Source organism: Neodiprion pinetum, chromosome 4 (assembly GCF_021155775.2).
Source record: "Neodiprion pinetum isolate iyNeoPine1 chromosome 4, iyNeoPine1.2, whole genome shotgun sequence".
NCBI lineage: Eukaryota > Metazoa > Arthropoda > Insecta > Hymenoptera > Diprionidae > Neodiprion > Neodiprion pinetum.
The window spans coordinates 33,678,369-33,696,213 of record NC_060235.2 but is presented as its reverse complement, the minus strand read 5'-3'; the positions used below and the strand labels follow the sequence as shown (position 1 = coordinate 33,696,213).

General features: G+C 42.3%; 1 protein-coding gene across 10 annotated transcripts in view; it reads right to left on the bottom strand.

Annotated features, from left to right (window-relative positions):
* The window catches only part of LOC124218085 (ankyrin repeat domain-containing protein 50-like), a 141,364-nt gene that overhangs the window by 87,796 nt on the left and 35,723 nt on the right, over positions 1–17,845 (bottom strand). For 9 of the 10 annotated variants that reach the window (XM_046624484.1, XM_046624487.1, XM_046624489.1 and 6 more), the window contains exon 1: positions 2,717–3,352. The exons of the other annotated variant lie outside the window; for it this stretch is intronic. The gene's annotated coding sequence lies outside the window, so the exon portion shown is untranslated. Of the gene's footprint in view, positions 1–2,716; positions 3,353–17,845 lie in introns of those variants that run through there. 10 annotated transcript variants of the gene reach the window in all.

The window sequence follows — 17,845 nt, the reverse complement described above, 5'->3', positions numbered from 1 at the left end:
CACTCGCGGAATCTTGAAAAAAGAATGATAGACGGTGGTGGGCTGCATTCCTGGTGAATTGGTCAGCACCATCTCCCTCGTCTCTCTCCGCAGCCTTCATCTTTTCTCAAGTCTCCGTACCTATATAGCTCCAGGCAGAGCACAACAGCTGGTGCCCGTTGTTCTTGACTCATCCTAATCTTCGTACACTTATCTAGCGGATCTAGTATACCTATACGTACACCTACGATAATATTGTACGTTATTACGCAGACTGCAGTTTGCCGCGGACGAGCGATAAATTCTCGATTTAACAATGCGAGAGGCAAGATAGTGACTATGTGCATCTATACTCACACGATATTAACTATACACATACATACATGTAAAGACGGCTTGATCGAGTATGGAATATCTTCAGTGCGTAGTACACATGTACATCCATTTTCATATGCGAGAGTTGGGTGAATTTAAATTGAACAACTGTACGGCAGTATTGTGCAGTATACCTTATCGCGGTACATAGGAGGAGAAAGAGAAACAAAGCGAATTGCAAAACGAGTACATGTGTGTTGTATTAGGTAAAGGGTAGGTGAGTCGAAGGAGAAAGACAGGCAGGCAGGCAAGGCATGCACCGAATCGAAGCAGCAGTAGTTGCCTCTCGCAAGCTCGTGTTAGTATTGACGTCACCACCTGTCTTGCGGCCAGCAGAGTCCCCGGGGTATGGGTCAGCAGTATCCTACATATTCTTTTTGGAGCACTGCGATGCACTGGGTATGCATGTACGTCCTGCAAGCACAAGGCTAAATACACATACACGCATACTCGAGACACGTAGTGCGTGTGTGCACCTAGGTGCCTGCCCATACGTTATTCAATTTGCACGTTCTTAGATGCACGTGTCGGTGGGACTGCTGCGGCAGCAGCTGGCTTATCAATGACCTGCAGTTTCACTCGTTGCTGGTGACGACCATGCTATGGATAATGTATGCATACGTGATACAACAAATGTATGTACGTGCTTGCTGTAGGTTCGTTGTGACGTCCTCGTCCTCTTCCCTCATGTGCATACTATACGGTATAGCGATAACGCGTTTCATTGTCAGTTATTTAAAATTTCATGGAGATTCGACATAGGTATGCATACTACGGTCTCACGATACGTACGCAACGATCGTATCAATCCCCCTCGGCTGTTTCGGACATTAGGAAGTTTGTCGTATATTAAATAATAATATACTTACTTCGTTCGATTGTTTTCTCTCTCCGGATATCATATTAAATTACACGCACACAAAAATTGCATATCATTTACAATAGATAAGCAATGTAATTATCAATTCCAGTAATACGTATTACCGTATTGAAATTTTGCATCGATTATAGATGATTTGCAGAAATAATAAAATTATTCCTGAAACATAGATAGATGTACTTAATTTACGTGTAAACTTCTCTTATACAGTCCGCGACTAACCTCCCGCGTGCAAACACCTACAACTTTTGCACAGCCAAACGACACAACAGACATAACCGCTGAAAATGCTAAAACGAAGAGAAAAAAAAAGGTAAATAATGGGCGATCGTTCGCTCGCCTGCTCTGCAGTCGTTCTCGTCCGTTTGTAACGCATGGGGAAACTCGTTCCGGGTCTGAAAACGTGCAGGCTCTTTGTTTGACGCTTTATAAATGCAGGGAGAGAGAGAGAGAGAATGGGGGGGGGGGGGCTATGTAGAATAGAGTAGCGTTACGGGATAGAGACTAGGCACAATACGCAAAGACATGATAGGTGTGTTAGAATCCAGGCCCTGACCCTCGAATTGACGTGCCCATAATTTATACAGTTATCGTATGGGTACCTATAGGCTACGCATTGTAACGATTCGTACGTGAATTTCGCTCGGAGCAGAGAGCATTGAGCGATTTTTTTTTTGTTTTTACGAAGTCACAGCGATGAAATACTCGCTGCATCGCTATCTTACACGGATATCTACGCCTAGTCACGCCTTTCGATAAACACCGGAGAATGAGACCGACTGATACGCAATCGGTTCAGGTATTTGAGGACAGTTGCGTGTTGGCTCTTGAAACATCGATGACAGCGGCAAAACGATCGCGTCTAATCGATTCAAAGTCAACTAATTGATTAACATAATTTCCGCGTAAAGGCAAATGACCGAAAATAAGAATATTTATCAAAAAAAAAAAAAAAACAACAATACAAATAAGAACAAGAAAAAGAAGAGAGCAACAACGTCGTAATGCGATCGCGACGGGCTCGCGGGACAGGTAAATGTTCCAACGATCGTTCGCTCGCCTCTGATCCCTTGAAACAACAAATTGTAGCCAACGAAACACGCGTCGTTCGGCTAGCGTGCGTGCACGGCGAGATTGATGGGCGAGGGGCGAGGTTACGAAATTGGTTAGACGATCCATCGCGATCGGTCATAGACGCGGAAGCGCGTGTAGAGAGAGAACTCAGTTGTGCTCAAATACGCTCACTTGCGGATTTCGCGTAACTTTATGCCCTATTCCAACGGACGAAAGTATCGTCGAAATCGTCGGGTGTTGGACACGGCGAGCGTCGGGCGATCTGCAAATGACAACAACAGACGCCGAGGAAGTGAAACGATTAGTTCCTCCCGTGTTGCTTCACCGGAAGAGTGGAATGTGGAGATTGAACCTAGAAGAGCGCACCCGGAGGGTGACATCTTGGCGTAATTCTGTTCAACAACTCACATTACGTAGATAGAGAGAGAGCTGAATCGATAAAACGGTGCCGAGCCAGCCGGGAGTCTTTGTTCCAAGCGAAGCGAAGGTCGTAAAAACTTCCGTCTCCTCTCTTCTTCCATTCACTGACGTATAAAGAACAAACGAACGAAAGAACGCGAACTGAACAACAAACTTGAGCCTTTCGCCTCAACTAAAACACAAAATCAAACGATTTCGAACAAGGCGTTTGAGATACTGACCGGTCACCATAAATCCATCACAGATCTCGAGTCTGTTCACCTGGCTAACAGTGCGAATAAATCCTTGTCGATATTCTGTCCGCGAAAGAAATCTCACTCTTGTGTGAAAATCTCAACCGTCTAAAGCGCACCTCCGGTACATAACAAACGTTTCTTCAACCTTTTTCACGATGCGATTTTACGCACCCATATTTCAGCACAGATACCGAACTAACAACAAAAACGCGCACCCACCGTAGTCATCGAGAAAACGCGAAACGAAGATAAACAAAAAAACACAAAACAAACCTCGCAAATAGCGTGTCGAGAACTGGAGATCTTTTATCGTTAGCTGACTCCTTTTTTGTCCTCCAGGAAGACTTTTCGCGAACAAGGAACGCGCGGCGACGCTCCTCGCACGACGGACGCGGCGCGACTGAGGCGCCGGCGTGTTTACTGCTCCCTCCATCTCCCCCTCGCAAGATCGCTTTCCCCCACCACCGAGTTTCCCCTCTACGCTCATCCGCCTACACGCCCGGGGCTCAGCTGGCCGGCAGTGGCGCTCAACCTGCGAGGCGTTTTCGTACGACGCGTAGTTCGTGGTTGACAACTCTGGCGTCTCACTCGCGGATTGATGGCGAGCGAATCGCTCGACTAATATAATATACGGGTTGACGGAGAGCATCGACTGAAGGGGGTTCAATTGTCGGATCGCGACGATACTCGGAGCGCTTGAGCGCCGCGGAAGATTCGAGAATTTCCATGAACACGAGGATGGATCGGGAAGAGAATCGATCGTTATCGCCGAGCTTCTTTTGCGAAACAATCGAATCCGCCCTCCGCGTCTAGACCGCGGTTTAACTGCCTCGAATCGATAACTGCACCACTTCACGGGGGACGGACGCCTTCTTAACGCCGGCAAGGTTGTTATTGCCGATCCGGCGTCCGCAGCCGGCACACGCGCATCATGGGTAATTTATTCGAGTATCCGCCGCTGCATCGCGACGGCGTGTGGAATAGAACGATGAAACCTGAAATTTGAGACTCCTCGTTTCTCCGAGTGTGTTACGCGTCGTGTGTACGTTATGCACAGATGCACCTGTAATCGGAGACGCTTTCTTTGAGACGACTGATGAGAAAACAAAGCACTCTCCGATGGCGTGTAATTGTTTGTTTGTATCCCTCGCTACCTCGCAGTTAGTATTACGGCTTGCAAGCCCCGATAAAACGATCAGGATACGATGTCTTTTTTTCGTTATTACACCCTTGCCCTCTTTTTGTACAACAGAAATCATAAATCAGTCCACCGCTGCAGAACTAGCTCGTCGCTCGAGTCAGTCGGCGCAGCGCTCTCGCCTTGTTTCCTTTCATTCGTCGTCTTCGACCCTTGCGAGAGGTACAGCTCCACACGCTGGCCTGGCACTGCAGGACTCGGCGACTGAATGGCGCGGTCAAAAATTATACAAATTTTAATCCCCCGGAGAGCGCAGGCAACGAGGGGTTTCGTCGCTGAAAGGCACGGCACCCTCCTCGTTGTTCCCTCGAAATGTACGCTTGAATTTTTAGGCGTATATACTTGAGTATGAAAGGAGGAAGAAAGGAAGAGAAAAAGGAAATTATTCTCCACCTCTTATACGTCGCACGCAGGACTGTCGCAACCCACGTTGCTTCGTATCCAAGCACCGCGTCTTTTGTTTGAAGAAATAAACGTTCCCCGAACGAGAAGACGAACGAATCAAGAAAGGAATATGAAAAAGAAACATCAGAAATATACAGGAAACAAACAAGCCATCGGCTGTCGTGGGATCGTCCCACACCGAATAATATAAGAAACGGATCCCTCGAGTTCGAAGAACTTTAATCAGCGTTTTCCTAAATTTAGAAACACGAAAGGAATATCGTACGAAGTTTAACGGGATCTCGACGCTAAAGAGGTGGAAAAAAATTAGAATAATTCTTTCCCTGTATACATCGGAAGTGGTCGTATTTGTCTATTTTTTTTCTTCTATCACATTATTGATTTAATTTCTTTTTTTTTTAGAAGCTGCGGGTTTTCTGTCACGCATTGTTTATTTTTAGAGGAAAGAAGAGAGATCGAGACGTCTGAATTGATCTACCCTTCCCTCCCCTCCATATCGTTGTACGAAACTCGAAAAATATTTCAAGAATCGCACACTGGAGAAATTATTTCTTAGATTTTTCGAAAAGGAAGAAAAATGTTTTTTATAGTGGGAATGCTGAGGGTACGAAACAGTTTTATAAACTTTCTGTCCCTTGATTTTCGAAATTTCAAGAAGATGATTATATACGAAATTTTCAAGTATCAATTACGCGTTCTTTATTTTCAAGCTTTGCATTGCATCTATATCAATACAGAATGCAAGTGAAAAAGAGTCATTTTTAATATTTGTTTTGTTGTTGTTGGTTTTTTTTTTTTTGTTTTATTGATTATGTAAAGAATAGCTGTTCGGACATGGCATGAAGAGAATGAGAAGAAGAAAAGCTTTTACGCGAAAGCAGTTTTCGCGTTCAAGAATCCGGCCCAATTTGTCAGAGAGTCGAGAAGATGAAAAAATTCCGCGAAAAGAAAAACCTGTGGTTTATCCGACAATCTAGACATCGATGCAATATAGGAATTGCTTATAATATTTTAATGTTCCTCTCCCGTGTCCAGCCATAAAATATATATTATACGTGTAACATGTGTCCAGAAAATTCGACACTACGTCTGCTAATGACGATTGACAAACCAAGGGTTCGACGATCCGAAAAGCGTCAAGTATAAAAGTTATTCAATGCCGTAATTTGAATGAAAATTCGTCACTCACAAATAGTACATTCAATTTTATTTTGTTTTTTATTTTTACAAATCGACCCGTCTCTTTTATTCGTAACAGTTGTACGTTTTTGTTACAATAAAATTTCAACCTATTTTCATCTAAATATGCATGTATGCTAACGTTTATTTCTTAAAATATCGTTGTATGAACCAAAAATTGTAAATCTTTATTGTTCTGCGCGATATTGAGCTTCGGACTTCGGATGCAACGAGTATCGAAAAAAAATGAAAGAAACATATTCGCAGTTCCGATATAGCCGCTTCTACGTACAACGAACGTCCAATCAAACTACCAGCCGGAGTTACTTACGTTACGTAAACATCCGTTCACACTGTAAGAATTTAGACAGCTACTGATTCGCAGCGAATTGACCGTGATCAAAAAAAAAAAAAAATACGTGTGGTAATTTAAAATGTGTCGTTTCCGGAGAATGTTGAATTATAAAGGGCACCATGTGCTGGGCACACATATCTATTAATTGGCGATAGATGCGATGGGCGGAAGTAGCCGGGGTCGCTGGAATTCTTTACGAGTCATTAATCTATATTCGCGATTTCAGATCCACCGCAGCATCCGACTGAAAATTTCGCTCGAGATACGACGAGCTTCTCACAGTCAATACATGCGTGATCGTGTCTCAAGCATCGAACATTGGTAAAGAAAGCGTGGATTATGCGCACGGCACGCAGCGAATGGTTAATAAATTAAAGCTTATACAGGAAGTGGTCTATTCTCGACGCTGCCTCCAAGGACGTGTCTCGCATCACGAACGTCTCGCTTTTTCCGTTCGTTCGTTATTTGACGCCCTGATGTGAGATTTGTTCATCGAAACTGCAGTTATATGACTTGACACGTTTCGGCATAGCGCTTGACACTCGAGAACTGAAGAAATTTAACGTCTCGTCTTCGGAGGAGAGAATTTTTGAAAAAGGCGCTTGATGAGTTCGTGAGCAAAAAAAGGGGGGGAAATTGGAATCAAATTTCCTACGATTACATTACGGAGCGAAAGTCGACATCGAGATTGGATTATTCGAACGAGATTCGGTAAAAATATTCAAATAATCTCCAAGGATCACAAAAGTGTTGTGAATTTTTTACTTCGCGCCAAAAATCTCGGAAATATTCACCCAATATTCGACGTAGGGCCCAGCTCGCAAAAGCCGCGAATCTCGGCCCTAACGTTGTTTAAATTACGTTACTTTACGTTACGTTACATTTTCCATCAGCAGCGTGAGTCACTGAACAGGTTTGCATCTCGGAGTACAAGCGAATACAATAGCTGGGCGAATTTAAAACAACCCGTTACTCTTTATACACACGCACAATGCTGTACAATACGCATAAATTTAACATTATGTATCCTTACGCAACGTTTTTGTTAATCGTACTCTCTCGGGTCTGGATTATATTACACACTGTAGTTGCACATAGGTATATGTGTATCGCGAAATGCACAAAATGCCGGTTTTACAACAAACGAATGAATGAATGAATGAAAGATTGATACAGTTTTAAAAAAAATTTGAGTAGAGGAGACGAAAGCGACATGAATTAACACGATTTTGATATCGCACGATGCGGTGACCATCCGATTATGCATCCTGGGAAAAACGTCGGTTCATTTTAAATTCACACGCTAGATACTCCGAAGTAGAATATATCACTACGAATATTGCAATAACGTTACTCGCGTGTAGCAAGGAGATAAGATTGTCGCTGAAACTGCAATGACCGCAGTTCATCTCTCCCGGGATTCGAATCCGTCTAGATTTGTCGGCTGTTATACCCTGTAAATAATTCCTTGTACGTTCAATATTACGTCATCTTCGGCGGGATGACTAACTTTTCGAAAAATCTGGACACAGTGTGAAATTTATATTTAACCGGTGTGGAGCATCGCCGCTGTATGCGTAGAATTGCTTATTTTACAAGTACGGAATTTATGAGTCAATCGATAGAATTCGCATAATAAGATATAATTTACATATATGTATATAATAAGAGCCAGCCCTCGAACTTCCCGTTTTTTGAAGTTCCGAATTCACAGAAAAAAATAATACATTAATATCCAATTCGAATTTCAAACCACGAGTTCAAATACGTGATTAGCAATTTAAGAGCCCTCGGGTACTATATTACATGAAAATATGACCAGTATTTTTATTTTAAACCACTATAATGGTTCCGGCATTCAAAATTTTGGAATTCCGGCCTTGGATTCGTTATCGGTGACCCAAAAAACTTCCGCCTATTAATTTCTACCAAAATCCAAATGAATTTACATTTTTTTCCCACGATATTGGATTCGCCATTTTGAATTTCGCAAATCTGACCTCAGATTCGTGATCAGCTACTCAACAAACCTTCGAGTACATACCAATTTTCGTAAAACTCTAAATGTTCTTAATTTGTTTTCCACCTATCGAACACCGCGAATTTAAATGAAAATAATTGAAGTTGATTCTCTAAACTTCAAAACGCGAAATTCCAGTTAAATCTCAATTATTAATTTTCGTTGTGATCACAAGAACTTCATTTTTTCTCTGAAAACAGAGAAAGGGAGAAAGAGAGAGAGCAGTTTATTACGTGCTCTGGGACTGAGGTCCCCTAAGAGCACCGTGCAAAAATCGATACAGAAAATTTAGTAAAAGGTTACAGGTGATCGTGGAAGCTTAAAATTAAAAGTAAACAGTAAAACAGTAAATACAAGTATTAAAGAATAAGAAGGAAAATAAGGTTTCACATACATAAAAAGTTTTACAAGAGAGCGCACAAGACGCGCTTACTCTCGAGGAAAATAGAAATAAAGATAAATGAAGATAAATAAATATAAGATAAAGTTGTAAATTAATAAATTAAATTATGCTGACTCTACAAGCATACGTACATTGGGGACTAAGCATCACCACCTGCAAGCAATAACGCACGAAAGGCCGTCTTAAAACCTTGCAAGGAGGCTCTCCTCCTGAGGTCTATTGGTACAGAGTTCCAGAGTGTGCAGGCTAAAACCGCGAACGACTTGCGGAGAAACGGAGATAAAAAAAACCGCAAGCCGGATCTTTGAAATTTCAAACTCCTACTCACAGTAGGAAATAAAAATCGCTGCAAAAGAACGCGGCCAACTTCTATATTAGACTCAAAACCGCGCGATATTCAATTTCCGAATTCTCGTTCGACGTTTAGCTGTTTACATACTACACAAACAACGAATCGAACAAAATATAGGTGAAATTATGAAATGAACTTCAGGTATGGAATGGAGAAAATATGGTTTGAGATAAGATTTGTGTCTCTAATTGACTTTAATCTTAAATTGGCTCGCAAATAATTCTAATTACATAGCTCGGCCGATGGCATCGCAACAATTTCCGACACAGATTGTAAATTACGCGTCTCCTCTCTACGTCTATAATTATCATCGTACAGCACGGAAAACAATGACGCTCCGTTACAGTCGTTACAGGTATCTACGCGCATTTCCTCCCTGCATTTAATTCGCTCTCTAATAAGGCTACAGTATGGCAGTAATATCCGAATTCTTGTGTCACGGGCATCGCACAGCATCACGAAATGACTCACTCGCGTTCTCCAACCGATCGGATTCACTACGTCGCGTCACGTTGCGTCAGCTTCTGTTTTCGATCACGCTAACTCACTGACGACGAATTACCGATTCCTGTAGCCTCGCGAAGAGTCGACTGGTTCCATTGTACTTTTCGATTTTTATACCACGATTATCACTATTCACGATTTTCGCTACCTTTTTTTCGTCTTTCGCGTTAGAAACCAGAGGGAAATACGATGAGCGATTTAACGCGTGTCAAATAAAAAATGACGTGCCTCGTGTATTTTCATTCGTTGACCACTGGAATTGATTGCGGCGAGTTCGCGCGGCGGAATAAATTCCGGGGGGGGATGACACCGATCACGTCTCGTTTTAATTTATTTTTACCTCGATGCGGAGTTGAAAATAAAATTTCATTTTTTGTCGGTCACGCTTGTCAATTATTATTTCACCGCGGTGAAAAAAAAGCATCCCCGTTAACATATGCATATTTTTCAGCCATGCAAATTTTCCCACACGCCATCTGGGATAAAGAGATCCTGAAGGATCTACAGATCGCGATTAGAATACCGTCACAGGTACGTGTACGCCGGCTTATCGTCGACGATTCTGCGAGGGAAATTACCCTTAAACTCTTCAGCTATAATATAACGTGTTACGTGTGCATTTACGGTGAAACGCAAATTACCGCCGCGCCTTGCACACACAATCGTAACTGCGAAGTGTGCACATTGATTTTTACACATGCAGGTGAAGCTGGCGCAGAGGCCGAAGCACGTAGCTATATGTATTCGCGAACTCGGTGCAGCAGCAACGGCAAATTCGCTAAACAGTTGTTGTTTCGCATTTCAAACCAATTCAAATCCAGTTAACTGCTGGCTGGGCTGGTTTACCCCACCCTTATCAACATCCACGTATGCACGCACACATCGCGGCAGCTCTATACGCGCACAATTTTGAACAACTTTCCTTCTTCGCTCCACGGAATGGGAATTAAATCTAATTTTCAACCGTGCTGGGTCAAATTTGTGAAATAAGAAATTGACTCGTATGACGATGAAAGAGATCGTTTACTGGATTTTCGTTTGTTACATTCGTTCTTTTTTTCTTGTTTTTTTTTTTTTTATTCCCCTCACCTTTTTGCGTAAGCTCGAATCTGTTCAACGCTCGTTCGTCACTCGGTGTAATACACTTCCGCGCCAAGTTCCGATGGTGCGAGTACATTGTACGTATAGATGTATATGGGTGGGAAGGAGGTGTAAGTGTAAAGTGAAAAATTGCACGTTCCAAACGCGTTCGCCACCCACCAAGAAACTGGCTATATGGTAGAGATGGGAGGGGGGGGGGCATGATTTATTACCATCGCAATGTTATTATAGTGGCAAGTTTAATGCGAGGAAATTCACGACGAAAAATTTGCAACTTGGGCTAATAATAGAATACTGTATCACTGTAACGAAGCCGGAAAAATGAAACAAACAATCCAAGCAAGGAAAGGAAAGAAGGAAATTGTAACAAATATGTACGTATGATGAATGGCTAACGAAGAATAACTGTGCAGCGTCCAATGAATAAGGGTTGAAAAAAATTAAGCTTTCCGGAAATGCAGCAAGCTTGCTCGACATTCTTCCTTGTTATTACACACACAGCTGTACAGTCGGTACTTTACGCTGGAACATGACGATGCATCTGTAAATACGTATAACGCGTTATACGGACTTGCCGGGAACGTATAAACTACGGACTGTTATACCTGCATGAGAGGCGCCCAAAACTGACTCGTGTAAACCTCGAAGGCCTAACCCTGTACAAGCGCGGTGACGTTATTGCGTTTAGAGGTATTATTTTGACACACAACCCTCCATAAACTATGCAGCCGACCCGTTTTCTACTCGTATAAGACTATAATACCTGTGGCTCGGTGTCGAGCGCCGCGCGCCGTCACCAATTTTGGTCACAAAAAAGGGGGAAGATTATTATGTTTTACCGAGTAACCGTTCGTCATCCCGCTAGAATGAAACCAACGAAGTTACGTTTCTCTTGCGCGTCAAATTCGAGACTTGAACCACGGGCGGCATTGGAATTTCGAGTTTGAAATTTTTTGCGTTGAAACTCAAAGTTAGGAAATCAATCAAACCGGCGAAACGTCAAAGTTTCGAACGGTCCGAAACCCGAAGCTCGAAGTTCGCAAAGTGCAAAGTTCCGAAAGTCCGAAAATGAGAAAGTTTCAAGATCCGAATCATAGAAATTCGGAATGATCCGGGATTTTCAGTTCTGCGAGTTTCTGGCTTGGTGAAATTCCAACACTTTGATCTTTCTTTGTTGTGGATTTTCGATATTTTTACTTTCAGAATCCAGCTCGTTCTGGTTTTCGATTTTTCTGATTTTTTACTCTGTCGGAACTTTAATTTTTGGGAATTTTACTTTTTGGAACTTTGCTCGATCGTAAGTTGAATTATCAAAATCATGCATTTTGGAATTTCAAGCCGTCAGGTTTGCGACCATTCGAAACCTTATTGTTTCGTATATAACAGATTTTTTACTTCAAGTTTCGCCACCAATTAATTCGGAATTAATAATACAACTCCACTCCTTGAACCGTTCTTCGATTCGAATGCACTCACTGCACGAGTGACTATCGAAACCGCATCGCCAATCGTTTTTGAAAACGTGCCAAGTCAGTATCAGTCTGAATCTCCGTGATTGGATATCTCGATTTGAATTTGGAAACGAACAGGTATAACGAATTTCGATAAACATAGCAGCACAGAGGTCAAATTTTAGATACGGAGGAGGAGAAGAAGTGTAATATATTATTCCCATTATTTAGCAAATGTAAGCTTTCGGTGAGGCATCGGGGAGCGTGCAGTGAGGCCCCAAAGTCGTTATCCCGAAGTCTTATGACACCCTGTGGGAAGATATTTGACGCGAGAGCTATGCATGTTAATAAATTATAGCCTGTTCAATGGAAGGACCGGGAACGAACGAACCCCGGTATTATACATATAGAATGTATATTGTATAGGTGCGTGCACGTGTGTACGTCATGCAGTTTATGCGTGCTGCGGCGATTTTGCGGGAGATACGCTGCGGTTGAGAGGTTGGTCCAGGTCAAGATAGTGCGCTTCTCGGAGGACCTACAACGCTCTCCCTCTCTCTCTCTATCTCTGTCTCTCTATCTCTCACTGTTTCTCTCTCCCAAAGCCCCGGGGCTAACTCAGCCGTCTGACCCTCCGAGTGAAGATTTCGCCGTTTTGCGAGACTAGATTTTAAGACGAGCCAATTTTGTACTCCGAGTGTGAAGGTACCGACGAGATGCGAGAAGTCAGATTTTCAGATATTTCAGATCCTTGGACAAATTGCACTGCCCTTGTCTTGGGGGTGTCGTTGCTATTTTGTTGTTTTTTTTTTTTTTCTTCTCTTTTGAAAGATGATTTTTCATTTTTTCACGGATATATTGTACAAGACATGCGAAACTTTGTCGAAGCAATAATATTTGAAAGCGGTATCGCGATCGACTCGCAAATGAAGAAGAAAAAAAGAAGGTTACGATGCGGTAATCCTTAAATTCAATAACGGATAATGTACGCGCCTTCGACGTGAGCGGGTAGTTGAAGTAATTGGGTAAAGTGATTCTCTCCGCAGGATGCCTGTGCTAAGTTGAACATCGTAAAAAATCTGTTATAAATTTTCTCATGTTTCTGCGATAGGAAATTGATACTGCATTCAGTCAATCGGGCTTGAAAATTTTACGAGACGAGGTTTTAATTTGCTACAACACTCGGATATTGAAATTCCGAGCGTGAAAAATCAATTCGAGTCATTATCGAGTAAAGAGCCAAGTGAAGAGATGAAAGACATCGATCGATCAATTATCAACTGACAAACTTTCGATATCAAGGAGCGAAAGGTTGACGCAATTAACGGGTTACGAATACATGACTTTACATGTCCCATATATTTGACTTTTTGTCACCTGCGAGTCGCACTTCCGTCAACTATTCGAGCCGGAATTTTGCGTTCACCCAACAAACGGGTACAGCACACATAGTAAGGTATACATATGGGGGCGTGGACGCCGTTGGCGCCATGATCAATTGCACAAAGTACTTCCGCATAACTCGGTGCCTACAAGTTCCACTTAATTATTAAATTACTCCGCGTTAATCATCGCTCTCGCGCTAGTCCCACCTCGGTTCCCTTCGCTCGTTAAAACTCGATCCCTCAATTATAATATTTTTCCTCCCGAGCCTTTTTGCCGCATTATACAGCGATAGCCTTCAAACTTTTCTCAATTTTGTCATCTCGCCCGCGAAGCGGAGCAGAGAGAGAGAGAGAAAGAGAGAGAAAAATAGAGAGAAAGTGTTTTTTCACCGTGCAGGAGTACCTAATTATTCCAGGATATTCTCCATGGATCTGCCTGCTTGTTGAAGTCAATCTTAAACATCGAAGATAAAGGGTGAAGGAGAGAAAGAGAATAACATTTCGAGTTTGTCTCTCTTTTTTTTTCCACGTCGTAATTATCGTGAGCATCTTTCTTACCTAACAATAGGGTTAATAGAAAAGTAACTCGAATAATTTCGTCATTCAAAAACTGCGATTCTGGAATAGATCTTCAGCCTGGTTGGTTGAGCAAAATTTACTCCACGTCTCTGCGAATTAGTTTTGTAATCGAAGACCCGCGCAACCGCAGCTGGGATAAACTACCTGCTGAAATCTCATGAGAAGCTGGCAAGAGAACGACGAAAGAGGTGAATATATGCAGGATGAACAAACTCGACGGCCAGCTCTACCGCCGGGATATAATTATTGCTTGAGAAAGCAAATTGCGGGGTGCGTCTGCGCTGCGAAGTATTAATTTTCATACGGGTTTAACCCCACAAGCGGTCACCGCTCCCCAAAGAAATTTTGGCCAACCTTACGGTTTCCCGTACTGCGGAGAAACAGGCCATTTTGAGGAAATTTAGGACCTCGTCGGTTCCACGGAAACTTTCAGCGTCGCGTCGAGGAGAAGATCTGACAATAAATTGAAATAAAGTTTATCATCGTTCTTCGCGGCGATTTTTCGTTACTGACAAAACGGAATTGCAACTAATTATCGCATTTCATGAAATTACACACAACGTATTCGCGTTCGAGACGAGCTTTTGCCTTGATCGTATACACTTGGCGGATTATAAGACAAACTTCCGGCACTTCCGGTAGGCGAAAATTAACAACAAATATTTGTACGATGCCAGAGAAATCCTCCCGTTTCAACGTCGAGTATTTGAGTTCAAGCTTCAGTTCCGTCGGTAATCTGGCACGGATTTTCAATTTAATCATACGGACTTGAATCTGTTCACCTGTCTCTGAAACGTTAAATGATCGCAGTTTCATGTACCCGATAATAGAACGCGGGGCAAAGTTCCCGTCTATCTAAAAGCGCTCCAGGTGGAGTTATGACCGGGCGATAAACTCGACGTGGGTCTCTGTCTATATAACGTTGAAAAGAAGAACGAGAGCTGCAATAACATTAACGATAATATTATCTAGTGGCGATTCGATTATCGGTTCTATCCATCGCACTGCAAGGCTGTGTGCAGGTTAAACACGTACACAGTGTATGTCTATGGAAAATTATTAGCCCCAAGAGCGCTGTTGGCTAGAGTTGATCCGCGTTTGTATTTCTGCTGCGGCGAATAACGTTACAACGTTTATGCAGTCACAGGTGCGCAATGTAAAATCTGAAGTTTAAATACATCGCGTGACACGCGACGAGCTTAATGGAGTTCTAGTTTACTGAAACTTTACAGTTTTACCATATTCTTTTTTCCTTAAGAATTAACGGAATGCGTAGTCTGGTTGAAAAAATTTTGAACCAAAAAGTGGACAAAATGAAGTTTCGAAAATTGTCAGCAAAGCTGATGCAGTCACGTACAATTAATTTAAAAAATCTACATTATACAGGAAAAAATGTTGGGACATTAAATGTTTCCAGTATTATAAACAGCTTATTATACACCAAGAAAATCCATTTTTTTTTTCTTTCACCAAAACATCGACGTCCATTGTTTGTCCGTATTCTGATGAACAATGCTGTTTTAATGCGTATATTTTACGCTTTATAAAATTTACGGATTATGAAAATTGTGTACATCGGATGTTTCATACCAACTGACAAGCTCAAGAATAAATCTTTCCTTGTCGATTTGTGGGGAATACATTTACAAACAAAATGAATTATTTCTGTCATTCAAATCGGACAAACTTTTACACCAATTTTATGCTGATAAAATAATAGTATACCTGTAATCGTAATTTTTCTGACGCTGTTAATAACGAGATATTTACAGTTGGAATAGGGTGTTTTAAATTTTTCCTTTGGATCGCAGGAACTTTTTCCTCTATTACAATCAAACAATCGATTAGCTTCAATTGTGCTTTTTTCACTTTTGTTTCAAAACATTTTTCACTCCACGTGCCGTATTAGGAAGTTGCAAATATACGTTAAGGCCGAGTGTACGAGAAACGTTAAGATGGATTTCACAAGCGATTTGACGGACTAAATGTCGAGTGAAATCACTTTATTTTGCAAAACCTGTTTCATTCCAAGCAATTTCCCCGGATCTTGCGCCACGCCGATTTACCCCGGTTAGTAGTCCTGCCGTTCGACGTAGGTATGCTCGCAGCTACTCGTGCTCCATTTATCCGCAATTCGGTCTATTTTCACTCAACTTCCGAGGTGGGAATTAGGCCCGAACCACCAATGACCTGGTTAACTCTGAGCATAGCGTTATCGCGTAACGCCGACCGAAAAATCCCGCCTTCGCCTTTCCACTTTCCGTTCATTTGCCCCCAGATTTTTGACGGTTGGGTCACCCGGTTAAGGTCAACGGCGTTGGGCGCAGTCTGTTAGGCGATATTGAACCCTAGGAGAGAACACAAGGGTGGAAAATGCTTCGCGAGGGTTTCGCCGAGCGATCCCTGTGACATTTCGAGTGTCCCTGGATTGGCTCCTGGCCAGCGGACCGAAAGCAATAAATTTTTATTCCGTACTCCAAATATTTATCAGCATCGAAGAACACTTTTCATACTTTCTTATTTTTATAAATATAACGCTCCATGCCGACAGGCGAATATCGAAATTCAATTCTGCCCGTGAACCGAACCGTCATGTCGAACCTGTAGACTTGTTTGGATATGCGGGGATAAATTTCGACCAGGAGTTTCAAATATTTTCAGCGTTATACTTTTACAGACTCGTACGATTAACCGCTATTACTTTTTTCTCTCTAGCTGAATTTGTTGCTGGCATTTAATTTCAGCGTGTGACGGATAAATTTTGTTTTCTAGAAATTTGCAAGTTTACTCCGTATCGAGAGGTATCGAAATTACTTATGCATTCAATTCTTCTCTTCACCACTCTGTAGCAGCAGACGAATTGAAATTACAGTCGAGAAAATTCCACCACTTCAAGCACATCGATAATACGTGTGACGATTTTTTTCATTAGCCACTCTAGGGTTTTTGTATCGGAAACGTACGCGACGATTCGTAATTTTTCTTTCTTCTTCCTCACCCTTAGCGAAGTTCCTGTTTTATCCAGACTCCCCGATGTCGAGATCTTCCTTCCCCTCCTCGTATACACCGATCGAAGGATCGTTATCAAACACAATCGCGTACAGGGTGTCGGCCTGCCGATTTATAGCCACTATCACGTTTTAAATTGACCTCGTTATCGCGCTGCTTGCAGAGGCATGTCGACGGTAAAAAGAAACCGCTTCATAAGCCAGGAACGCGCGTGCATTTGATAAAGCCTTGATGTTTTCGTGAAAGAAGAAAAAAGAATCGGCGAAGGAAAGAGGCGAGAAAAGTTTTTCTTCATGCCTCGTGAATGTTTACATCTGAATATCTGGAGTTGGATGTTATGGTAGGTCTGGAGGAGAACTGCAAAGTGGACGGTAACAAGATGAGAACCTGGAAATCGAGGGAAACGAAGTCGTTCTTCACGACTTTGCGGGTAATTTTATTCACGAGTCCAGACGCGGAGGTGTTCGCTGCAGTTATTTAGAGAATAAAATTTGAAGAAAACTGATTTTCATCGTCAAGTAATCAGAGTATCCATGCAGTCGGCGGTAACACGTTTGGATTCAAATTTTCCGAACAAAAGACAACCGGAAATGGTATCCACAATCTTAAATTCACCTCGCGAGTTTTATGAATACGCACGTCCGGAGCGCGAATTTGAACTAACCAGAAGTTTCTTTCTTTGTGAACTTCCTTCTTGTTATGTACCTTCGTCGTTGCGTATCCAGCGAAAATTGTTTTTCACTTGTTCTTTGTTGTTTTTTCTCGTCCCTTCCCCCGGGGAAAAAACACGGCGATTCACTCCCAAAGGGATGTCCATGTAGTACGAGAGTATAGGGAACCCGAAAGTTTCCAACTCGGTTAGCTGTTTGCGGGTAGAAATTCTGATTAACCAACATCGAATCCATCCTCCTGTATACCGGAATGTAGAAAAAGCTATCCA